The sequence below is a fragment of the Triticum dicoccoides genome, chromosome 3A (genome assembly GCF_002162155.2).
Source record: "Triticum dicoccoides isolate Atlit2015 ecotype Zavitan chromosome 3A, WEW_v2.0, whole genome shotgun sequence".
Taxonomy (NCBI): Eukaryota; Viridiplantae; Streptophyta; class Magnoliopsida; order Poales; family Poaceae; genus Triticum; species Triticum dicoccoides.
The window spans coordinates 383,593,745-383,621,287 of NC_041384.1; positions in this window are offsets into that span (position 1 = coordinate 383,593,745).

Consider the following 27,543-nt stretch of genomic DNA (forward strand, 5'->3'; position numbering starts at 1 on the left):
GCAAATACAACTACTAAGTATTCTTTTTTCAGTAGTAGCATAATTCCTCTAGGCATTGTCTAGAGTTTTACTAGCATATTGATAACATTTAATTTATTATCATCTCTTTGCCCTAGAACAGCCCCTACAACATAATCACTAGCATCACACGTAATTTCAAATGGTAAATTCCAACCAGGTGGCTGAACAATAGGTCCAGAAATCAAGGCTTTATTAAGTATTTCAAATGCTTCTACACAATCATCATCAAAGACAAAGGGAATATCTTTTTGTAATAGGTTAGTCAGAGGCCGAGAAATTTTTGAGAAGTCCTTAATGAACCTCCTATAAAAACCGGCATGACCAAGGAAACTTCTTATACCTTTGATGTCCTTGGGACACGGTATCTTTTCAATAGCGTCAACCTTAGCTTTGTCAACTTCAATACCTCTTTCAGAAATTTTATGCCCCAAGACAATACCTTCATTAACCATAAACTGGCAATTCTCCCAATTCAAGACAAGGTTAGTTTCTTCGCATCTCTGCAAAACTCGATCAAGGTTGCTCAAGCAATCATCAAAAGAGGATCAATAAACAAAGAAATCATCCATGAAATCTTCACAGATCTTTTCACAAAAGTCAGAGAATATAGCCATCATGCATCTATGAAAGGTAGCAGGTGCATTAATAAACCAAAAGGCATACATCTATAAGAAAAGGTACCGAAATGGCAGGTAAAAGTAGTCTTTTCTTGATCGTCAGCTGACACAGGTATTTGAGAGAAACCAGAGTAACCATCTAGAAAGCAAAAATGTGTATGTTTGGATAATCTTTCTAGCATTTGATCAATGAAAGGCAAAGGGTAATGATCTTTTTTAGTAGCTTTATTTAATTTGCGGAAATCAATTACCATCCTATAGCATGTAATAATTCTTTGCAGAATCAATTCATCTTTATCATTAGGAACGATAGTAATACCTCCCTTCTTAGGGACACAATGGACAGGACTTACCCACTGACTATCAGCAACGGGATAAATTATACATGCCTCAAGAAGTTTTAATATATCCTTTCTTACCACTTCTTTCATCTTAGGATTTAGCCGTCATGTCAGGACCCCGACTCAATGCCACATCGATCTAGCATGTAACACCTCATATCACTTTGCGGCCTCACGCACGGTATCCCCACGGGTGTCGCCTTACCTTTGCCTGGGACCGTTTGCGCCTTTTGGCACACGTATATGACAGTGTCGCTAGCATCCATATGATAAGGAGCCCGGGCTGACATGGCTAGTCGTAAACCCAAAGTGGCACTAACTTACAGGGACAGGCATCCATGACCCAGCATCGAACGTGTCGGTCATCAGCGAGTGAATCCAGGCTGTAGCACTGGGCTAACAGGACTCCGGTGAACCGGGCTGTAGCGGGCTAACAGGACTCCGGTATTCATCGCGTGACATTTCCCCGAAGGGACAGACACAGGATCGAAGAAGGACACATGCCGGCCAGCCTAAGTGTTCCGGAGCAGTAGCAAGCTACCAGGGCTCAGTGGAAGCACTAGGAGACATTTCCCGGTAAGAGAGACTACTAAGGATAAACAACTAGAAAGTCAGATCCCACACATAGCAATACACATTACACGTACGCATAACATGCAAGTATGTGCCGTACAACATGGCATCACAGCATAACTCAACAACTCATATAGATAAAGGCTCAGAAGAGCCATCATAGCATTTATTACAAACAGGGGTCACATGACCCAACATTCAGAGCAATCAAGCAACAAACGGAAGAATTACATGTTTGAGTACAGACATCTATAAATGAAAAAGGCTGAAAGCCTGACTATCTACAACGTCCGATCAAGATCGTAGCTGAGGTACAAGCTACTTGTCGAAGTCCATGAGAACACTAGTAAGACCGAAGTCTCTGCTGCAAAAACATAAATAAAGCAACATGAGTACAAAGGTACTCAGCAAGACTTACGTCAGATCCTATCATACATGCATGTGTATCAACAAGGTAATGTGGGGTTTAGTTGCAGCAAGCCAGCTTTGACTCAGTGGCTATCCTGTTCTACGACTACCAGAAACTCTTGAGGTGATATGGCGCACACGAGTCCACTAATCACCACACAATACAGTACTATGGATTCATCCCCGTCTCCCTACGAGAAGGCCATCCATAGCACTCACACTTGTCTTGAGCATTTTATGGTATCCACTTCAAGTTGTCTATGTACCATGTAAGCATCCAAGAAGTCCATATCCGCGGACCCGACTATTCGAATAGATCATGTTAACCCTGCAGGGGTGTACTTCTTCACACACGCTCTCGCCACTTACCACCATGTACACGTCATGTATCTCGGCAACCTTCAAGCGGAAGCCTGGCGAGGGTGTCGGCCACGACCTGACTAACCACACAAGACTCTAGTCCAGGTTTATCGCCTATTCGGGTTCCATCCGCAAGGAGATCCGGCCGGGGTGTCGCTCACGGCCCCAAACGATGTGAGCAGGGTTCCCAAGCCCACCATCCGGGTGCCACTTGGTACACCGTGCCACCTGTGCCTAGTCTGTCCCAAGCCCACCCTGCCGGGTGCCACTTGGTAGAAAAATAGCACTACCTACAAACACCAGAAACTAGTTGCGACTCCTGGACAGAGACCAAGTTGGTTAATAGGTCGAGAGAGTCAATTAAGGATCCCAATGTGTGGTAGTATCGAGTCATTGGATAACATACATAGAACTCAGTGCTTAAGGACGGTTCCAGTGAGACAACCCACCATGTACTCCTACATGGCCTCTCACCGCTACCTTTACCAAATCGTGTTCACACACTTCACTCTCAGCATCAGAACATATCGTAACACTCCAATTCATTCCCAATGAACCAGACCTGACACAACTCCAAGCAATAGCAGGCATAGCATGGTAGGAACACAACAGTGGCTTCAATCAACTTCTACACATGCTAGTGGGTTTCAACTAATTACTGTGGCAAAGACAGGTCATGCAGAGGAATGGGTTCAACTACCGCAACACAAGGTAGCAGATGAATCGTTGTTGTCCTAATGCAATAACTGAGAGCAGGAGCGAGAGAGTAGGGTTATATCGAAATGAACAAGGGGGTTTGCTTGCCTGGTAGATCAACAAGGGAGGCACTGCTTCACAGACAGGTACTCTGGAACGTCTCCGGAGCAAGACCTATCGAGAAGGAACAGTGTCGGCAATCAATACACAAACATATGCAACAATATGATGTATGAACATGGCATGAAGATGCGATGCTGTTTGAGCTAATGCAACTAGTACTCATTTGGTTTGAAGTCCATTTGAACCATAAGCTCAAATGCATCTCCAAAGTAAGCTCTTATATATGCCATAATGTGTTTTCTCATATACAGCATGTATAAGTTGGTTTGTCATGCATGAAACTAGTACAGATGGAAAGATTGCATTTTTCTGATAATTTTTCATATATAAATTATTTCAATCTGAGTTACGGTTGAATTGATATGAATTTTTGAAGTTTAAATTATTTTCTGGAATTTCCTGAATTAAAATAATTCCAGAAAATAAATAATTGCGTCAGCATTGAGTAAGCATGACGTCAGCAAGTCAACTGCGGCTGACTGGGTCAAACCTGACGTGTGGGGTCCACACGTCAGTGTCATAGTTAGTTAACAGGGGGTTATTTGCTTAATTAAAGGATTAGGGGGGGTCGGGGCCCACTGGTCAGTGTTAGTGGCTAATTTGGTTTAGTTAATATTTAACTAAAATTAGCAGGGCCTGGCCCCACTAGTCAGCGACCCTGGGGGGGGGGGTCAAACTCCAGGTCAAACAAGTCAAACCCGTCGGCGGTTAGTCGCCGGCGAGATCCGCGGCGTACTTGTGCCCCGGGTTTCCTCTGTGGTGCTCCAAATAGCGCGCGGCTAGGCGCGTTGGAGAGCCAGCTCGATGGCGCATCGGGCGGTGGCCGTGGCTAGGCCTGGGGTGGCCGGAGTCGACGGCGGCGAGCTCGGCTGCGGCTGCCGGAGTTCGGTCGTGCACGAGAGCGCGTTTGGAGCGCGAAAACGGGAGAAGCAAAGCACTAGGGATGCTCTACGTGGCCCTATGAGCTGGTTGGACTCGCCGGGGTGACCAAATGGTCACCGGAGCTGCGTCGACGGCGAGCTCGGCGGCGGCGAAGGTTCGGCCATGGTGGGAACGACAGCCAGAGGGCGAGCGCGACCAGGGAAGAGAGGGGAGAAGAAGCAGGGCTCACAGAGGACTTGCAGGCTGCTCGTTGTGGCCGGGGACGCGCTGGAGACGACGAGGCGGCGATGGCGATCTGCGGCGGCCGGAGGTGAAGACGATGGCGATGGTGGCGTTCCAGGGCGTCCGGCGCCGTGCGTCTCGTCGAGGAGGCGTAGCCCACAGTGGCGGAGTGCGTGGACACGATGGAGGGACGAGGGGGAGGCAGTGGCCGCGGCAACGGCGAACGGCGGCGATGACAGTGTTCGGTGCGTGCGAGAGAGGATGACAGAGGAGAGGACGAGGGCGAGCGAGAGTGCGAGAGAGGTCAGGGTAGCTGCGTGGCGTCTCCGGGGCATCCAGACGAGGAGGGGAGAGGGCAGGAAGGCAGAGAGGGAGGTGGCGTGGCACGGCGGAGCGCGCGCGCGTCGGGCACGCGCCCGTCCTCCTGTCGGGGAGGAAGACGACAGAGGAGGGGGCCAGGTGGGCTGGGCTGGCCAGCTGGGCCGGCCAGGCCGCACAGTGCTGGGCCAGCACAAGAGCTAAGCGCCAGGTAAGTATCCCTTTTTATTTCTGTTTTCTAATTTTTCTGATATATGTTTTGATTTAATTAAAATGCTAAATCATTTTATTACCTTATGCCAATTTTTGCAGGAGCTAACTATATTATTCCAGGGCTCCTTAATAAATGGCATAGTTTTTGGACCATATTTTATATATAACTAATATATCTCCAATGCAAATATTTATGCATTAATTCCAAATGCCCAAAATAAATACTTATGAGCTCTTAAAAATATTGGTTTGATTTTTATCTCTGTCCAATATTTTCAGAGAGCAACATGAACATTTCCTTGGACCTTTTTGGAGCAATTTTTATTTAGGTCATTTCCAAAAATGATTCTGAGGGTTTCACAAATCCTCATTTCAAATTAAATGGAATTTAAACATGATGCACAAATGACTAGCTAGCCTCGAGCATACCAGAACTAGGGATGTGACAACTCGCCCCCACTTAAAAGAATCTCGTCCCGAGATTCAGGGGTCGACGGAAAGAAAGCGGGGTACTCCAGTCGAAGACGATCTTCTCACTCCCAAGTAGCTTCTCTCTCGGAATGATGGGACCACTGAACTTTGAGAAACTTGATGTTCTGACGTCGGGTAACACGCTCTGCTTGATCAAGAATGCGAACCGGGTACTCTCGGTATGTGAGGTTATCTTGGAGATCAAGCGTTTCGTGGTCCACTCCGCGGATGGGATCCGAGAAGCAACGCCTGAGTTGAGAGACGTGAAAGACATCATGAACTCGAGAAAGATGTGGGGGTAGTTCCAACTGGTAGGCAACCTCTCCTCGTTTAGCGAGAATGCAAAAGGGACCAATGTAACGAGGAGCCAACTTGCCCTTGATACCGAAACGATGGGTACCCTTCAAGGGAGTAACCCGAAGGGAAGCTTTTTCGCCAACTTCATAAGTCATATCCTTATGATGACGATCATACTGACTCTTTTGACGGGACTGGGCTGTTTTCAAATTCTCACGAATGATGCGAACTTGCTCTTCTGCCTCCTGGATCATGTCCAGTCCAAAGAATTGTCTTTCACCGGTTTCTGACCAGTTCAGAGGTGTTCGGCATCTTCGTCCATAGAGAACCTCAAAATGAGCTTTCTTGAGGCTGGATTGATAGCTATTGTTATAAGCAAACTCGGCAAAAGGAAGACATTTCTCCCAATCCATACCGAATGAGATAACGCAAGCTCTAAGCATGTCTTCGAGAATTTGATTGACCCGTTCCACCTGACCACTCGACTGAGGGTGGAAAGCGGTACTGAAGGAAAGATGGGTTCCCATGGCAGTTTGGAAACTCTCCCAGAAATGAGAAGTGAAAAGACTGCCACGGTCTGAATTGATCTCTAGTGGAACACCATGAAGTGACACTATTCGAGAAATGTATAAGTCAGCAAGCTGACTAGCGGTGATACTCTCTCGAACAGGAAGGAAGTGAGCCACTTTGGAAAGATGATCAATGACTACGAAGATATCATTATTCCCTCTCTTGGTCCTGGGAAAGCCGGTGATGAAGTCCATACCAACTTTATCCCATTTCCATTCAGGAATAGCTAAAGGCTGAAGGGTGCCAGCAGGTCTTTGATGCTCTGCCTTAACGCGACGACAAACGTCACATTTAGCAATGAACTCAGTGATTTCTCTCTTCATCCTAGTCCACCAGAACCTCTGGCGTAGGTCCTGATACATCTTAGTGCTACCGGGATGAATCGTGAGAGGAGATTCATGCGCCTCCTTGAGAATCAATTGTCGAAGATGTTGCTTCTTGGGGACCACCAGGCGGTTCCCAAAGAAAACAACACCACAATCATCCATAGAGAAACTACCAGCAACTCCCTTCTTAACGTTATCCTTGATACAAGAAATACCCGTATCATATTGCTGGCTAGTTATGATCTAATCCTCAAGAGTAGGTTTCGCCACCAAGGTAGAAAGGAATCCGTGAGGAGCAATGTGAAGGTTAAGCTTACAGAATTCCTCATGGAGAAGGGGTTGGCCTTGCTGCAGCATGAGATTGTTGCAATAGGATTTACGGCTTAGAGCATCAGCCATGACATTGGCTTTGCCTGGGGTGTAGGTAATCCCTAGAACATAATCTGTGATTAACTCCAACCAACGTCTTTGCCTAAGGTTCAGATCCGGTTGGGTGAAGATATACTTGAGACTCTGGTGATCAGTGTAGATCTCGCAACATTTACCAAGGAGGTAATGTCGCCAGGTCTTGAGTGCATAGACTACGACTGCAAGCTCTAGATCATGTGTAGGATAATTATCCTCATGTGGATGCAACTGTCGAGATGCATAGGCAATCACATGATGATCCTGCATAAGAATGCAACCTAGTCCCTGTCGTGAGGCGTCACAATAGATAACAAAGTCCTTTGTGAAATCCGGTGGCACAAGTATGGGAGCAGAAGTCAGGCGTCTTTTCAGTTCCTGAAAACTGTACTCACACTATGGGGACCACTCGAACTTTTTATCTTTCTTGAGAAGTTCCGTGAGGGGTTTGGCTACTTTGGAGAAATTTTCAACAAAGCGGCGACAATAGCTGGCTAGACCAAGGAAACTCCTAACTTGTTTAGCGGTCTCAGGGGGAGTCCAATCGAGAACGGCCTTGACTCTCTCGGGATTGACAGCAATGCCCTTACCAGAGATTACGTGGCCTAGGTAGGTCACTTCTGGCAACCAAAACTCACACTTGGAGAACTTGGCATAAAGGCGGTGCTCTCTGAGTTTTTCTAACACAAGTCTAAGATGTTCGGCATGCTCTTCCTCGTTCTTCGAGTAAATAAGAATATCATCGAGGTAAACCACGACGAACTTATCTAAGTACTCCATGAAGATCGAGTTCATCAAGCAGGAGAATGTGGCTGGGGCGTTGGTTAGGCCAAAGGACATGACGGTGTACTCGTACTGGCCATAACGAGTGACAAAAGCCGTTTTAGGGATGTCCCCGTTTCTAATCTTAATTTGGTGGTATCCTAACCTCAAATCCATCTTGGAGAAGACTGAGGATCCAGCAAGCTGATCATACAGGTCGTTGATCCTGGGGAGAGGATACTTGTTCTTTATCGTGACCAAATTAACGGGACGATAATCTACAACCATCCGGTCCGTACCATCCTTCTTCTTAACAAAGAGGATGGGGCAAGCCCAAGGAGAAGAACTAGGACGGATGAAACCTTTTTGCAAGGACTCATCAAGTTGTTTCTTAAGCTCGGCTAGTTCTAAGGGTGCCATCTTGTAAGGTCTCCTGGAGATTGGAGCTGTTCCTGGGATAAGATCTATGACGAACTCTACATCTCTGTCAGGTGGAACACCTGGCAGTTCCTCTGGAAAGACATCCGGAAAGTCACGGACTACCGGGATATCTTCAAGGTCTGGAAGAGGGCTGGCATTAAGAGAATAGAGCTGACGCTTTGCAACTCTAGTGGAGACAGTGACTATCTTGCCAGATGGGTGTGTAAGCTGAATAGATCTTGTGTAACAATCAATCTTGGCATGATGAGCTGTCATCCAGTCCATACCCAAGATGATATTAATATCTGAGGACTTGAGGGCTACAAGTGATGCAAGGAATACAAGTCTGGCAACAAGGATTTCGTTACCATGGCTTACACTAGAGGTTTGCCATTTGGATCCAGGAGTTTGGATGACTAGCGGAGAGGGCATATCACAAAATGACATGTTGTGCAAGTTAGCATAGCTCTCGGAAATGAAGGAGTGAGATGCTCCAGTATCGAACAGAACCGATGCTGGATGACAATTGACAAGGAGTGTACCAAGAACGACATCCGGATCATCATGAGCGTCTTTAGCTGAGACGTGATGCACACGTCCACGTTCAGTGGGGGCTGACTTGACATTGATCATCTTGCGTGATGGCTTAACACAGCCAACAGTCTTCTCGGCCTGGGGTGGAGCATAACTAGCCTGAGAGCAGTCACGTGCATAGTGTCCTGGCTCTCCGCATGTGAAGCAAGTCCCTGAAGTTGGACGTGGACCCACACTGACAAACGGTCTACCAGTAGGCCTGGGTGGAACATACGACTGAGCTGGGGGAGGCACCACATGAGATGACCTCGGTGTATAACCGGAAGGAAGAGCGGAGTTTGGAACCCAAATCCGGCGCTTCTGCGAGCCTGAACCGGAAGAAGATCCCAACTCACGGGCGTGCTTACGAGACTCCTCGTAAGTGAGCTGAGCTGTCTCTGCATTGATGGCTTTGTTCACAAGGGCTTGGAATGTGTCACAATTATGCAGGTGGAGATCGCGACGCAACTTGGGGTTGAGACCCTTCCGGAACCTAGCCTGCTTCTTGGCGTCCGTGGACACTTCTTCTGTGGCATAGCGAGCGAGGTTCTCAAACTCTCTACTATAAGCATCAACAACCATCTTACTCTGGGTGAAACTACAGAACTCTTCTCTCTTGCGATCGATGAGGGCTTTAGGAATGTGATGCTCGCGAAAAGCCTCAGTGAAATCTCTCCAGGTAGGATTCTGGCCAGCTGGAAGCATAGCCTCATAGTTCTGCCACCAAAGACTAGCAGGACCTTCCAGGTGGTATGCAACATAGGTGACCTTGTCACTTTCAGCTACGCTCGCGGAATGCAGCTTATGAGTGATGCTACGGAGCCAGTCATCTGCATCGAGTGGCTCGATGGAATGATGAAAGGTGGGTGGGTGCAAACGAATGAAGTCATGAATGGTAGCAGATCCTTTGAACTGATGTGCGGTGTTCTCCTCGATGCATGCCAACAAACGGTTAGACTCACGCTTGTTCCTCTCCAACTCTAGCATGAACTCTGTCAACGAAGGCTGGTCGGGAGGATCCTCATCCCTACCATATCCGTGGTTCTGGCTACAAGCAACAGAACTTCGCTTAACTGATGACATCCTGAGAAACGAAACCAAAGACGGAATCAGCATCAACTACAGAATGTAGAATGTAGGACAAGGAATTGGTATCACTCGAACTCCTAGGGAAATTCCGGCAGCATAACGGCAGTAAAATGCTCAGAATGAGACATCCTACTAAAAATGGGGTGGTAACATACTCATCAGCATTACTCAAGGTTCTGAGATCATACTAAACAGACTACACCGGAAATACTCAAAACTGGGGTATGACTCTGATTAACCAATCCTATGGGACTACAGAGTAGTAACACGTGATCCTGATAGACGGAAGAGAAAGCCTAGTTCCTTAACCCCGTAGGAAAGATAGGACGACTCAGATCAGAAGGCCATGAGGTAAAGGAGTAAAAGGAGCCTTACGTTCCTTCCCACAATCAATTCCCTTACATAACTAAAGAATTTCTAGACTCAACTTCGACCAGTTTGGCTTGGTAATCCTACAGGCAGTCAGGCTCTGATACCAAGGCTGTCAGGACCCCGACTCAATGGCACATCGATCTAGCATGTAACACCTCATATCACTTTGCGGCCTCACGCACGGTATCCCCACGGGTGTCGCCTTACCTTTGCCCGGGACCGTTTGCGCCTTTTGGCACACGTATATGACAGTGTCGCTAGCATCCATATGATAAGGAGCCCGGGCTGACATGGCTAGTCGTAAACCCAAAGTGGCACTAACTTACAGGGACAGGCATCCATGACCCAGCATCGAACGTGTCGGTCATCAGCGAGTGAATCCAGGCTGTAGCACTGGGCTAACAGGACTCCGGTGAACCGGGCTGTAGCGGGCTAACAGGACTCCGGTATTCATCGCGTGACATTTCCCCGAAGGGACAGACACAGGATCGAAGAAGGACACATGCCGGCCAGCCTAAGTGTTTCGGAGCAGTAGAAAGCTACCAGGGCTCAGTGGAAGCACTAGGAGACATTTCCCGGTAAGAGAGACTACTAAGGATAAACAACTAGAAAGTCAGATCCCACACATAGCAATACACATTACACGTACGCATAACATGCAAGTATGTGCTGTACAACATGGCATCACAGCATAACTCAACAACTCATATAGATAAAGGCTCAGAAGAGCCATCATAGCATTTATTACAAATAGGGGTCACATGACCCAACATTCAGAGCAATCAAGCAACAAACGGAAGCATTACATGTCTGAGTACAGACATCTATAAATGAAAAAGGCTGAAAGCCTGACTATCTACAACGTTCGATCAAGATCGTAGCTGAGGTACAAGCTACTTGTCGAAGTCCATGAGAACACTAGTAAGACCGAAGTCTCCGCTGCAAAAACATAAATAAAGCAACATGAGTACAAAGGTACTCAGCAAGACTTACGTCAGATCCTATCATACATGCATGTGTATCAACAAGGTAATGTGGGGTTTAGTTGCAGCAAGCCAGCTTTGACTCAGTGGCTATCCTGTTCTACGACTACCAGAAACTCTTGAGGTGATATGGCGCACACGAGTCCACTAATCACCACACAATACACTACTATGGATTCATCCCCGTCTCCCTACGAGAAGGCCATCCATAGCACTCACACTTGTCTTGAGCATTTTATGGTATCCACTTCCAGTTGTCTATGTACCATGTAAGCATCCAAGAAGTCCATATCCGTGGACCCGGCTATTCGAATAGATCATGTTAACCCTGCAGGGGTGTACTTCTTCTCACACGCTCTCGCCACTTACCGCCATGTACACGTCATGTATCTCGGCAACCTTCAAGCGGAAGCCTGGCGAGGGTGTCGGCCACGACCTGACTAACCACACAAGACTCTAGTCCAGGTTTATCGCCTATTCGGGTTCCATCCGCAAGGAGATCCGGCCGGGGTGTCGCTCACGGCCCCAAACGATGTGAGCAGGGTTCCCAAGCCCACCATCCGGGTGCCACTTGGTACACCGTGCCACCTGTGCCTAGTCTGTCCCAAGCCCACCCTGCCGGGTGCCACTTGGTAGAAAAATAGCACTACCTACAAACACCAGAAACTAGTTGCGACTCCTGGACAGAGACCAAGTTGGTTAATAGGTCGAGAGAGTCAATTAAGGATCCCAATGTGTGGTAGTATCGAGTCATTGGACAACATACATAGAACTCAGTGCTTAAGGACGGTTCCAGTGAGACAACCCACCATGTACTCCTACATGGCCTCTCACCGCTACCTTTACCAAATCGTGTTCACACACTTCACTCTCAGCATCAGAACATATCGTAACACTCCAATTCATTCCCAATGAACCAGACCTGACACAACTCCAAGCAATAGCAGGCATAGCATGGTAGGAACACAACAGTGGCTTCAATCAACTCCTACACATGCTAGTGGGTTTCAACTAATTACTGTGGCAAAGACAGGTCATGCAGAGGAATGGGTTCAACTACCGCAGCACAAGGTAGCAGATGAATCGTTGTTGTCCTAATGTAATAACTGAGAGCAGGAGCGAGAGAGTAGGGTTATATCGAAATGAACAAGGGGGTTTGCTTGCCTGGTAGATCAACAAGGGAGGCACTGCTTCACAGACAGGTACTCTGGAACGTCTCCGGAGCAAGACCTATCGAGAAGGAACAGTGTCGGCAATCAATACACAAACATATGCAACAATATGATGCATGAACATGGCATGAAGATGCAATGCTGTTTGAGCTAATGCAACTAGTACTCATTTGGTTTGAAGTCCATTTGAACCATAAGCTCAAATGCATCTCCAAAGTAAGCTCTTATATATGCCATAATGTGTTTTCTCATATACAGCATGTATAAGTTGGTTTGTCATGCATGAAACTAGTATAGATGGAAAGATTGCATTTTTCTGATAATTTTTCATATATAAATTATTTCAATCTGAGCTACGGTTGAATTGATATGAATTTTTGAAGTTTAAATTATTTTCTGGAATTTCCTGAATTAAAATAATTCCAGAAAATAAATAATTGCGTCAGCATTGAGTAAGCATGACGTCAGCAAGTCAACTGCGGCTGACTGGGTCAAACCTGACGTGTGGGGTCCACACGTCAGTGTCATAGTTAGTTAACAGGGGGTTATTTGCTTAATTAAAGGATTAGGGGGGGTCGGGGCCCACTAGTCAGTGTTAGTGGCTAATTAGGTTTAGTTAATATTTAACTAAAATTAGTAGGGCCTGGCCCCACTAGTCAGCGACCCTGGGGGGGTCAAACCCCAGGTCAAACAAGTCAAACCCGCCGGCGGTTAGTCGCCGGCGAGATCCGCGGCGTACTTGTGCCCCGGGTTTCCTCTGTGGTGCTCCAAATGGCGCGCGGCTAGGCGCGTTGGAGAGCCAGCTCGATGGCGCGTCGGGCGGTGGCCGTGGCTGGGCCTGGGGTGGCCGGAGTCGACGGCGGCGAGCTCGGCTGCGGCTGCCGGAGTTCGGTCGTGCACGAGAGCGCGTTTGGAGCGTGAAAACGGGAGAAGCAAAGCACTAGGGATGCTCTACGTGGCCCTACGAGCTAGTTGGACTCGCCGGGGTGACCAAATGGTCACCGGAGCTGCGTCGACGGCGAGCTCGGCGGCGGCGAAGGTTCGGCCATGGTGGGAACGACAGCCAGAGGGTGAGCGCGACCAGGGAAGAGAGGGGAGAAGAAGCAGGGCTCACAGAGGACTTGCAGGCTGCTCGTTGTGGCCGGGGACGCGCTGGAGACGACGAGGCGGCGATGGCGATCTGCGGCGGCCGGAGGTGAAGACGATGGTGATGGCGGCGTTCCAGGGCGTCTGGCGCCGTGCGTCTCGTCGAGGAGGCGTAGCCCACAGTGGCGGAGCGCGTGGACACGATGGAGGGACGAGGGGGAGGCGGTGGCCGCGGCAACGGCGAACGGCGGCGATGACAGCGTTCGGTGCGTGCGAGAGAGGGTGACAGAGGAGAGGACGAGGGCGAGGGAGAGTGCGAGAGAGGTCGGGGTAGCTGCGTGGCGTCTCCGAGGCATCCAGACAAGGAGGGGAGAGGGCAGGCAGGCAGAGAGGGAGGTGGCGTGGCGCGGCGGAGCGTGCGCACGTCGGGCACGCGCTCGTCCTCCTGTCGGGGAGGAAGACGACAGAGGAGGGGGCCAGGTGGGCTGGGCTGGCCAGCTGGGCCGGCCAGGCCGCACAGTGCTGGGCCAGCACAGGAGCTAAGCGCCAGGTAAGTATCCCTTTTTATTTCTGTTTTCTAATTTTTCTGACATATGTTTTGATTTAATTAAAATGCTAAATCATTTTATTACCTTATGCCAATTTTTGCAGGAGCTAACTATATTATTCCAGGGCTCCTTAATAAATGGCATAGTTTTTGGACCATATTTTATATATAACTAATATATCTCCAATGCAAATATTTATGCATTAATTCCAAATGCCCAAAATAAATACTTATGAGCTCTTAAAAATATTGGTTTGATTTTTATCTCTGTCCAATATTTTCAGAGAGCAACATGAACATTTCCTTGGACCTTTTTGGAGCAATTTTTATTTAGGTCATTTCCAAAAATGATTCTGAGGGTTTCACAAATCCTCATTTCAAATTAAATGGAATTTAAACATGATGCACAAATGACTAGCTAGCCTCGAGCATACCAGAACTAGGGATGTGACACGTCATTGGTGATCAATAACTGGTTTGGCATCTTTCTCCAAATTTATTTTGTGTTGACATAGAGTGGGACTAATGCCCTTAAGGTCATCAAGAGTATATCCAATAGTAGCACGGTGCTTCATCAGAGTTTTCAATAATCTCTCTTCTTCATGCTCTGAAAGGTTAGCACTAATAATAATAGGATATATCTTCTTTTCATCAAGATAAGCATATTTAAGAGTATCAGGCAATGGTTTAAGCTCAAACACGGGATCACCCTTGGGTGGAGGAGGACCCCCTAGAATTTCAACAGGCAAGTTGTGTTTCAGAATAGGTCCCTATTTAAAGAATACTTCATCTATTTCCGTTCTTTCATTCATGAACATATCATTTTCATGGTCTAGCAAATATTGTTCTAAAGGATCAGTAGGAGGCACGACAATAGAAGCAAGACCAATAATTTCATCTTTACTTGGCAATTCTTTATCATGGGGTTGTCTATGAAATTTAGCAAAATTAAACACCTGAGACATATCCCCTAAACCAACAGAAACAATATCCTTATTACAGTCTATCTTAGCATTAACAGTATTCAAGAAGGGTCTACCAAATATAATGGGACAAAAGTCATCTTGTGGGGAACCGAGAACAAGAAAATCAGCAGGGTATTTAACTTTCCCACACAAGACTTCAACATCTCTAACAATCCCAATCGGTGAAATAGTATCTCTATTGGCAAGTTTAATGGTAACATCGATATCTTCTATCTCAGCAGGTGCAATATCATGCATAATTTATTTGTATAAGGAATGAGGTATTGCACTTGCACTAGCACCCATATCACATAAGCCATGATAAAAATGATCTCCTATTTTAACAGAAATAATAGGCATGCCTACAACATGTCTATGTTTATTTTTAGCATTAGGTCTAGCGATTCTAGCAGCTTCATTGCAGAAGTAAATAACATGCCCATCAATATTATCGCCCAAGAGACCTTTAACCATAGCAATCTTAGGTTCAACTTTAATTTGCTCAGGGGGTTTAGGCGTCTTAATATTACCTTTTTAACCATAGTTGAAGCTTTAGCATGATTCTTTATTCTAATAAGGAAAGGTGGTTTCTCAATATAAGCAGAAGGAACAACAGGATCATCATAAGTGATAGTCTTTTCTTCAACTTTAATAGGTGCAACTGCTTTTACTTCAATGAGAGGATTATATTTAAACCACTTCTCCTTAGGGAGATCAACATGAGTAGCAAAGGATTCACAGAAAGAAGCTACTATCTCAGAGTCAAGTCCATATTTAGTGCTAAATTCACAAAAAGCATCGGTATCCATAAAAGATTTAACACAATTAAACTTAGGTGTTATACCTGACTCCTTACCTTCTTGAGGTCCCAATCTTCAGAGTTGCGTTTAATTCTTTCCAATAAATCCCATTTGAATTCAATAGTCTTCATCATAAAAGATCCAGTATAAGAAGTATCGAGCATGGAGGAATTACTGAGAGAAAGCCGAGCATAAATTTTTTGAATAACCATTTCTCTTGAGAGCTCATGATTGGGGCATGAATATAACATTGACTTAAGCCTCCCCCAAGCTTGAGTGATGCTTTCTCTTTCGTGAGGCCAAAAATTATATATATATTTACGATCACGATGAACAAGATGCATAGGATAAAACTTGTGATGAAATTCCAATTTCAATCGCTTGTAGTCCCATGATCACATATCATCACATAGCCTATACCATGTCAATGCATCTCCCTTCAAAGATAAAGGGAAGACCTTCTTATTGATAACATCATCGGGCATACCTGCAAGCTTAAATAATCCACAAACTTCATCCACATAGATCAAGTGTAAATCGGGATGCAATGTTCCATCTCTTGCAAAAGGATTGGCTAGCAGTTTCTCTATCATACCCGAAGGAATTTTAAAGTAAACATTTTTAGTAGGTTCAATAGGTTAAGGAGCAACTCTTTGCTCTACTAGTCGGGGTGAAGATACCCCGAACAAGCCCCTCAAAGGATTATGTTCCATAGTAACAAGTGACAGTAAATTTCAGCACACTATATAAAATTTTCCTTACCAAATTCCACCTACCAAAGGCGCTTCAGTCCCTGGCAACGACGCCAGAAAAGAGTCTTGATGACCCACAAGTGTAGGGGATCTATCGTAGCTTTTCGATAAGTAAGAGTGTCGAGCCCAACGAGGAGCGGAAGGAAATGATAAGCAGTTTTCAGTAAGGTATTCTCTGCAAGCACTGAAATTATCGATAACAGATAGTTTTGTGATAAGGTAATTTGTAACAAGTAGCAAGTAATAAAAGTAAATAAGGTGCAGCAAGACGGCCCAATCCTTTTTGTAGCAAAGGACAAGCCTGGACAAACTCTTATATGAAGGAAAGCGCTCCCGAGGAAACATGGGAATTATCGTCAAGCTAGTTTTCATCACGTTCATATGATTCGCGCTCGGTACTTTGATAGTTTGATATGTGGGTGGACCGGTGCTTGGGTACTGTCCTTACTTGGACAAGAATCCCACTTATTATTAACCCCCATTTCAAGCATCCGCAACTACAACAGAAGTATTAAGGTAAACCTAACCATATCATGAAACATATGGATCCAAATCAGCCCCTTACGAAGCAACACATAAACTAGGGTTTAAGCTTCTGTCACTCTAACAACCCATCATCTAATTATTACTTACCAATGCCTCCCTCTAGGCCCAAACAATGGTGAAGTTTCATGTAGTCGACGTTCACATGACACCACTAGAGGGATGACAACACACATCTCATCAAAATATCAAACGAATACCAAATTCACATGACTACTTATAGCAAGACTTCTCCCATGTCCTCAGGAACAAACATAACTACTCACAAAGCATATTCATGTTCATAATCAGAGGGGTATTAATATGCATAATGGATCTGAACATATGATCTTCCACCAAATAAACCAACTAGCATCAACTACAAGGAGTAATCAACACTACTAGCAACCCACAGGTACCAATCTGAGGTTTGGATACAAAGATTGGATACAAGAGATGAACTAGGGTTTGAGATGAGATGGTGATGGTGAAGATGTTGATGGAAATTGACCCCCTCCCGATGAGAGGATCATTGGTGATGACGATGGTGATGATTTCCCCCTCCCGGAGGGAAGTTTCCCCGGCAGAACAACTCTGCCGGAGCCCTAGATTGGTTCCGCCGAGGTTCCGCCTCATGGCGGCGGAGTTTCTTCCCAAAAGCTTGCTTATGATTTTTTCTCGGACGAAAGACCTCATATAATAGAAGATGGGCATCAGAGGGCCACCAGGGAGCCCACGAGGCAGGGGCGCGTGCCCAGGGGGGTAGGGCACGCCCCCACCCTCGTGTCCAGGGTGTGGGCCCCCTTTGGAACTTCTTTTGCACAATATTTTTTATATATTTTGGAAATAACTTCCATGAAGTTTCAGGACTTTTGGAGCTGTGCAGAATAGGTCTCTAATATTTGCTCCTTTTCCAGCCCAGAATCCTAGCTGTCGGCGTTCTCCCTCTTCATGTAAACCTTGTAAAATAAGAGAGAATATGCATAAGTATTGTGCCATAATGTGTAATAACAGCCCATAATGCAATAATTATTGATATAAAAGCATGATGGAAAATGAACGTATCATGCGTACGCGCGCCAGGCCGTAGGGGCTGGAGCGGTGCTCATCTCGCCTACTCAGGACAAGCTCTACTACGCTGTGCAACTCTGCTTCTAGCAGTGCGAGAAGGTCTCCAACAACATCGTGGAGTACGAAAGCGTCATTGTTGGCCTCAAGGCCACGGTGGCCCTGGGGGTGAAGCGCCTCACCATCAGGGGCGACTCGCAACTCCTCATCAACTTCTCCAACAAGGTATACGAGCCGAAGGGCGAGCACATGGAGGCATACCTCGCAAAGGTACACAAAATAGAAAAGCATTTCCTAGGCCTAGAGTGGAAGCACGCGCCCCGCGTCAGCAACAAGGAGGCCGACGACATCGCCGAAAGGGCATCCAAGTGACAACCCCAAGAGCCTGGCGTCTTTGAAGAGCGGCTCTTCAAGCCATCGGCAACACCTCCGCTTTCGGGGCCGGCGCCACCTTGGGAGGAGCTCCCCCAACCACCTGCCTCGGGAGCCCCGGCCCGCGGCCCGACCTCGGGAGTGCGCCTACTCCTGGCGCTTGAGCCTCATGAGGGGTGCTGGGCCAAGGAGCTCAAAGAATACCTGACGCAAGGGACGCTGCCGGAGAAGGAGGAGGATGTGGAGCGCATGGTCCGACAGGCTACGACATACTGCATCCAGGACGGTGAGTTATACAGGAAGCGGCCACATGATGTTTCCTTACGATGCATCTCGAGGGAACAGGGAACGAGCTACTAGTTGACATACACGGCGGAGACTGCGGGCACCACTCGTCATCACGAACCCTCGTCGGCAAGGCGTTCCGCAGCGGATTCTATTGGCCTACGGCGCTCAACGACACAACCGAGCTGGTGAAGTCCTGCGAGGCCTACTAATTCCACGCCAAGCAGATCCATCAGCCAGCTCAGGGCTTCCAGACCATCTCGCTCTCATGGCCGTTTGCAGTCTGGGGGCTGGATATCTTAGGCCCGTTCCCACAAGCGCCTAGGGGCTACCGCTACCTCTACGTCGCCATCAACAAGTTCACCAAATGGGCAAAGGTGGAAGCCGTCCGCACCATCCCGGTCAGATCTGCAGTCAAGTTCATCAAGGGTCTCGTGAGCCAGTTTGGGGTCCCTAATCGGATCATCACCGACAACGGCTCGCATTCACTAGCAATCTTTTCAAGGCATACCGTGCTAACCTTGGAACACAGATCTGATACGCTTCGGTGGCACACCCCATGAGCAATGGTCAAGCCGAACGCGCCAACGCGGAGGTCCTCAGAGGCCTCAAGACCAGGACCTGCAAGAAGAAGCTTGAGGCCTGCGGCAAGGGCTGGCATGATGAGCTCCAGTCTGTGCTGTGGTCCATCCACACCAGCGCCAGCAAGCCAACAGGCTAGACCCTGTTCTTCCTTGTCTACGGAGCAGAAGCGGTTCTCCCTCACGAGGTCAAGCATCGCTCCGCGTGGGTCCTGGCATTTGATGAGACACAGCAGGACGCCATGCGGGGGATGGACCTTGTGCTGGGGGAGGAACACCGCCGTGAAGCCTCGCTCCAAGCGGCAAGGTACCAGTAGGCGCTGCGACGGTACCACTGTCGCAACATCCGTTCCAGGACGCTCGAGGTGGGCGATCTCGTCCTGAGGCGGGTGCTCTCCAGGGAAGGGCTGCACAAGCTCTCGCCCATGTGGGAGGGCCTGTTTAGGATCGCCCGTGTCTCCAGGACTGGTGCCGCGCGCCTGGAGACACAGGACGGGGTCCCCATCCAGAATGCCTGGAACATTCAGCACCTCCGGAAGTTCAACCCATGAAGCAAGGCCCTGTGCCTGTGAAGGTCTCCGCTCGTGACACTCTCACGTAATAATGAGTGGGGCTGTACATGCCCCGGAGTCTCAGGAGTGCCGCCCTCGGGCCTCGGGTGCTCCCTCCCACGTCCTAGTGGCAACACTTAGCTCCGCGCTGGTGAGAAGACTAGACTAGGTGTCGGACGCGGCTTTTCATTTGCTTTCCGTAGTTGGCTTGCCCCTCCTTACTGAAAAATTGCTTTCTGGTGTTCCTTGCCGGCTTGGTTCCATTGCCTTTTGCCCCCGTTTCTGCCTTCGGTTCCTTGTTTTGACCCGTGCTCTCCCTCGCATGCCTCGCGAGGGGGCTGGACAGGTGCCCTTGTGAGCGTTTTTCCTATTCTTCGCGAGGCACCCTCGCCCGAGACCGCAAGCTGGCACGCCTCTCTCAATCCGTGCCCCTCAGGTACCGTGATGCAAAGTGCTGGGTCGTGGCCGGCTGCACCTGCGACCAGGGTTCGGAAGAATAAGAGTTTCCTAATGAATTTTTGCAGTTCCTAGATGCCTCCCGAGCAAAGGAGGCCTCGCCAGGCACTAGGAAATGTGCACCTCACGGGGCGGAAACTACTTCAGACACACCAAGCTAAGTTATCTCTACATGCCCACATAAAACGCTGGTACTGCAACACGACGCAGGAACGATAAACATAACATGGTGACTTGGAAATCATGATTCATTACACGCCCCTGCAGGGCCCATACTTATTTCTTCTCAAATGCAGAAAGGAAAGAACAAAACAGAAGTGGCGCGTGCCCCCACAACAGTTCGCGAGGATGGGCCCATGGCGCTCTCCTGGGCTTAGCTAGACCCCTCCTCGCGCTTCACTGGAGCACGACGACGAGATGACCCGCTGCCACCCTCGAAGCGTGCGCGGCGGCTGGTCAAAGCCGCTGCTGCTGGAGCTGTCACCGGAGGAGGAGCCGCCGTAGCTGGACGAGCTACGGCCAGCGCCGAGGACGAGGCCACTGTCATCCTCGTCACGACTGTTGCCAAGGCCGAGCACCTCGTCGACTTCATTGTCCTCGGGGAAGCACCCAACGCGGCGACCATCTTCCCCAAATACCCGCACGTAGAGGATCGCATCGCCGTCGTACTTGAAGTGGAGGGTACACCGCCCGCCCAGGTCACGCGCGCGGGTAAACATCTGCCAGCTGCGGGCCAGGGCTGCGTTGCCTGCGCCGGAGACTTCCATCATGACCCATGAAGCCTTGCTGCAGCAGCCGTCTGCCTGCAGCCCGAGACCACCTGGACCCATGGCTGGCAGTTCTCCGGCGAAGAAGCGTGGGAGCTAAAGCCAGGTGCTGGCCGGTTCTCCGACCACACGATGAACTCTGGCATCACCTCCGACGAGTGGAAGCGCGGCCGAGGAGGCCGCGCAACCATGGCGCGCCTCACTTCATCGATGGGACTGCCATGACCTGGGCGACTCCCGCCGCGCGGGGAGGCGCTGCCGCTGCCGCGAGGGGCCACGATGGGGGTCACAGTGTGCTTACACGGGCGACCACACCCCCTCTTGGGTGGCGGCGAGCCAGGCCCCTCCTGGCGGGCCTTGCCCTTTTCTGCGACTGAGAACCTCTTCGCTAGCCCTTCCTGGCGGGCCTTCCCCTTCTCTGCGGCCGAGAACCTCTTCGCCGGCGCCATGAGTGTCATTGCTAGCGAGGAAGCAAGGAAGAGGAAGAAGCGGGAGGAGTGAAGGAAGGGATCGGTGGCGGGGGCTCCACTCCCCCTTCCCATTTATAGCCAAGAGGAGGCCAACCGCCGGCCTCCACGATCTAAGGTAGTAATGACCTTTTTTCTGCATGCAGCAGGGACTCGTAAAGTCGGGCAGTTGCCGAGGCTGCATGGGGAAGCGGAGATGCCCACGTCTCCTCAATCTCCACACGCCAACTGAGGACACAGGCTGTTGGGGCCCGCGGTGCTCCACACTTGCCCCTTGGCTTCACCTCGAAGCCAAGTACGAGCACGCCTTGGGCCTGGGGGCTACTGTCGGTGTCCTGGGAACGGGGGTCCCCAGACTTGCCTGCCTGTGGCTCATGGCGTGGCTCCACCAGCGGCCCTGTACAGCCCATCTTCACCAGCAAACACTCAAGACCCTCGCGAGGGCCAAGCCTCGCGAGATGGACGATGCAAGACGTCCTCGGGGGCGTCCTCACCAGACTGGCTCGCAGGGGGCGGAGAGATCAAGGCAAGGGGCGCCTTGCGAGGTTCCTGTGACGCAAGCCATGACGACCAGGGCCAGGCGGGCGCCAGCGCGCGCAGTGTCCTTGTTTCCTCTTTGGTGCTAAAGAGGCAAGCGCAGGCGCGGAGTCCCGAGGCGTCAAGCAAAGGTTTCCATATCAGTGCAACAAGATCAAGGCCAGCAGGACGGCAGGACGGAGGTCACCATAGGTCACCATGGAGCCCAAGACGGCGTTATCACCAGAGCCTTTGGTAGGCGAAGACCATCTTTTGTCAGGATAGCTTGTACTAGCTGCCCCCCTTCAAACTGGCCGTTGTGGGATCCCTTCCCGCCTAATATTTGGGAAGAGGACCCGGGCCTCTCTATATAGGACTAGCCACCATCGTAGGCAGGAGATCTCATCTTGGACCGGATCCATTCCACCAAGGCCACACACAGACTCACCAAGCACAAGAGCACCTCTCCTTAGGAGGATGTTCTTCTCTTGTAACTATTCATCCTCAGCCCAAGAGGCAATCCACCACACCACACTGGAGTAGGGTATTACACCACATCGGTGGCCCGAACCAGTATAAATCTTGTGTCCCTTGTTCTGCGGGTTCGACGCGCTGAGCCTTGACATCGCGGTGGGGGAGAGAGCAAGAGGGAGGAAAGATCTTCGTGCGCACCCCAGTGTTCGAACCTCAAGGGTTTTGCCGGAACCCAAATTCCGACAGCTCCTGATATTGTTATTTTGCGCCATGCTTTGTTTCGTGATACCACTTTCAGTTTAAGCGCTATTGTTGCTAAACGATTAAATCTGAACCGTACAAAGGCCCCATCTTTGGAGGCATATTTGCTTCGCGCCTTGCTGCACATTTTGGGATACCTATTCGGCATTATGAGAAAGAGGAAACGTTCCTGCCCCCTATTTTTCTAGATTATAAGAGTATGGTAGCACATGATTTTATTGTTAAAGATAAGAAGAAGATGCTTAAGTATAAATTGATATTTGATAAAAATTACTGTGAGATTATTACCTTGTCTGCATCCTCTCTGTTTAACATACTTTCGGGCGCGTACCTCATCTTACCCGAAGCCATTTATGCGTATTGGAGCCTGACACAAGTTCCAGAGCCTGAGCTGGAGCCACCACTTGACCCTTATCGATAGTCTGTTTATCAGTGGGACCCGGAGGAGATCGCCAACCAGTGGCACCCAGAGGAAACTCCCCCGTACACCGGAGAGGGCAGCTTTGAGCCGTGGCCCTAGACCAACTTAGGCCAAAAGTGTAAGCTTGGGGGAGTACGTATTTCTCACCGACATTACATTCATGTTCACACACTCATTCCAGTTGTCGGTGCTCATACTTTTTCATTGTACTATTCATGCTAGTTTAATTTCTTTTTAAGCCTTCTTCTTGTGTGTTTGAAAAACCTTAAGAAAAACTAAAAAAAACCAGTTATAGCTTTTAGCTAGTTTACTTTCCATGCCTGTAGTAGTTGTAATTAAAAGAAAACCCAAAAAGATTTCTCATTCTTCTTTTGCTTGTTGGCAGCTTTCCCGTGTAAATAATTTTATTTCTTTTCTTTGGGGGTCGATAGGAGAAGACCATGATGAAAATGTTGAGTAGCTCTCATATGCATTATTGTTGATCTAACCAACAGCCCATATTACCTTGTCTTCTCCCTTGTATTAAATGTTTGCAGATTCCAGCTTAGTCCAATGCATGTGCACTATTATTATTATTATTATTATTATTATTATTATTATTATTATTATTATTATTATTATTATTATTATTATTATTATTATTATTATTATCCATACCGTTCGGTCGTGCAAGTGAAAGGCAATAATGACGATATATGATGAACTAATTGAGATGAGAAAAGCTGGTATGAACTCGACCTATCTTGTTTTTGTAAATATGATTAGTTCATCGTTCCTGATTCAGCCTATTATGAATGAAACATGTTTGCAATGACAATTAGAGATTATAGTTGCTCATGCCATGCTTAATTAGCTAGGAGTTTATAATGGTTTACCTTGCGTGCCAACATGCTATTAAAATGGTTGTGATGTGGTATGATAGGGTGGTATACTCCTTTGAATGATTCGAGTGGCTTGACTTGGCACATGTTCACGCATGTAGCTGAAACAAAATCAACATAGCCTCCACAATATTTATGTTCATGGTGAATTATATCCTACTCATGCTTGCACTCAGTGTTGATTTATTCTAATGCATGTTCATGACTGTTGTCGCTCTCTAGTTGGTCGCTTCCCAGTCTCTTTCTAGCCTTAACTTGTACTAAGCGGGAATACTGCTTGTGCATCCACTTCCATAAACCCCAAAATTTATTCCATATGAGTCCACCATACCTTCCTATATGCGGTATCTACCTGCCATTCCAAGTAAATTTGTATGTGCCAAACTCTAAACCTTCAAATGAAATTCTATTTTGTATGCTCGAATAGCTCATGTATCAACTAGGGATGTCTATATCTTCCATGATAGGTGGGTTATTCTCACGAGGAGTGGACTCCGCTCCTCATTCACGAGAAAATGGCTGGTAATCGAGATGCCCAGTCCCATGCTTAAATTAAAATAATTGCAAACAAAACTCCCCCAGGATTGTTGTTAGTTGGAGGCACCCGTTGTTTCGGACAAGCCATGGATTGATGTTTATTGGTGGTGGGGGAGTATAAACTTTACCATTCTGTTTGGGAACCGCCTATAATGTGTGTAGCATGGAAGATATCGAGATCTCTTGGTTGTTATGTTGACAATGAAAGTATACCACTCAAAATATTATTTATCTCTATTTCAAAACTCGAGCTCTGGCACCTCTACAAATCTCTGCTTCCCTCTGAGAAGGGCCTATCTATTTACTTTTATGTTGAGTCATCATCCTCTTATTAAAAAGCACCAGTTGGAGAGCACCGCTGTCATGTGCATGCATTACTATTAATTTACATTGAGTATGACTGGATCTCTTTTACCATGAACTACAATGTTTAGTTAGTCCTTGAGCTTCAGAGGTGCTCTGCATTTATGTTTTGCGGTCTCAAAAAGGGCTAGCGAGATACCATCTTGTTATATCATATTATGATTATTTTGAGAAAGTGTTGCCATCCGAGATTTATTATTATTGCTCGCTAGTTGATTATGCCATTGATATGAGTAAACATGAGACCTAAATGTTATTGCGAATATGGTTGGTTCATAATCTTTGCTGAAAACTTGAATGTTGGCTTTACATATTTACAACAACAAGATCAAACCGAGTTTGTAGAATTTTTTCAGTTTGTCAACCAAATTGCTTGAGGACAAGCAAAGGTTTAAGCTTGGGGGAGTTGATACGTCTCCAACGTATCTACTTTTCCAAACACTTTTGCCCTTGTTTTGGACTCTAACTTGCATGATTTGAATGGAACTAACTCGGACTGACGTTTTTTTCAACAGAATTGCCATGGTGTTATTTTTGTGCAGAAATAAAAGTTCTCGGAATGACCTGAAACTTCACGGAGAATATTTTTGGAATTTATAAAAAATACTGGCGAAAGAATCAACACCAGGGGGGCCCACACCCTGTCCACAAGGGTGGAGGGTGCGCCCACGCCACTTGGGCGGTTCCCCTGCCTCGTGCCCCCCCTGAGGCTCCACCAACATCAATTCCAACTCTATATATTCACGTTCAGGGAGAAAAAAATCAGAGAGAAGGATTCATCGCGTTTTACGATACGAAGCTGCCGCTAAGCCCTAATCTCTCCTGAGAGGGCTGATCTGGAGTCCGTTCGGGGCTCCGGAGAGTGGAATCCGTCGCCGTTGTCATCATCAACCTTCCTCCATCACCAATTTCATGATGCTCACTGCCGCACGTGTGTAATTCCATCGTAGGCTTGCTGGACGCTGATGGGTTGGATGAGATTTATCATGTAATCGAGTTAGTTTTGCTAGGGTTTGATCCCTAGTATCCACTATGTTCTGAGATTGATGTTGCTATGACTTTGCTATGCTTAATGCTTGTCACTAGGGCCCGAGTGCCATGATTTCGGATATGAACATATTATGTTTTCATGAATATATGTGAGTTCTTGATCCTATTTTGCAAGTCAATAGTCACCTACTATGTGTTATGATCCGGTAACCCTGAAGTGACAATAATCGGGACCACTCCCGATGATGACCGTAGTTTGAGGAGTTCATGTATTCACTAAGTGTTAATGCTTTGGTCCGGTACTCTATTAAAAGGAGGCCTTAATATCCCTTACTTTTCAATAGGACCCCGCTACCACGGGAGGGTAGGACAAAAGATGTCATGCAAGTTCTTTTCCATAAGCATGTATGACTATATTCGGAATACATGCCTACATTACATTGATGAACTGGAGCTAGTTCTGTTTCACCCTATGTTATAACTGTTGCATGAGGAATCGCATTCGACATAATTATCCATCACTGATCCAATGCCTACGAGCTTTTCACATATTGATCTTTGCTTAGTTACTTTTCCGTTGCCACTGCTACAATCACTACAAAACTATTATTGTTACTTTTTCCACCATTACCGCTACTTCCATATTACTTTGCTACTAAATACTTTGCTGCGGATATTAAGTCTTTCAGGTGTGGTTGAATTGACAACTCAACTGTTAATACTTGAGAATATTCGTTGGCTCCCCTTGTGTCGAATCAACGAATTTGGGTTGAATACTGTACCCTCGAAAACTGTTGCGACCCCCTATACTTGTGGGTTATCAAGTCCTGGATTAGGGGATCCTCGGGTGTCTGGTCTATTCGATATGGGCCGGACTGATAAAGCAGAAGGCTATCCCTCGTGTCCGGGTAGGACTCCTATGTGCGTAGAATGGCAAGTTTGGTGTCCGAGTGTAATGTTTCCTTCCCCTGCAAGCCAACTCTGTACAACCCCAGGCCCCTTCGATGTGTATATAAACCGGAGGGTTTAGTCTGTAGAGGCTATCAGAAGAATCATAGGCTAGACAGCTAGGGTTTAGCCATTACGATCTCGAGGTAGATCAACTTTTGTAACCCTTATACATACCGAATATAATCAAGCAGGACGTAGGGTTTTAGCTCCTTTAAGAGGGCCCGAACCTGGGTAAACATTGTGTCCCTGTTGTCCCTTGTTACCATCGATCCTCAGACACACAACTTGGGACCCCCTACCCGAGATCTACCGGTTTTGACACCAACATTGGTGCTTTCATTGAGAGTTCCGTTGTGTTGTCGACAGAAGGATCGATGGCTCGCCTTGTCATCGATGGCGACGCTGCTTCCGGGGAGACCTTTCTCGCTGGTCAACTCTTTGTGTTTGGCGGCTTCATGCTATGTGCCAACTCGACCGGTCACCTTTAGCAGGTCGACAGCTACACCCCTGGTCATCAGATCAGGTTTGGAAGCTTGAACTACATAGCCAATATCCAAGGGGACCTGATCTTCAAGGGGATCATGGCCTCGGCCACCGCTGACCACCCACATGAAGGAGGCCCTTCGGATCTACTATCAGATCCAATTTAGGGGTCGATGCTCGTGCCCGCCCCAGCCTTAAATCTGGGGCAGACCACATCGTCCGAGGACGGGAGC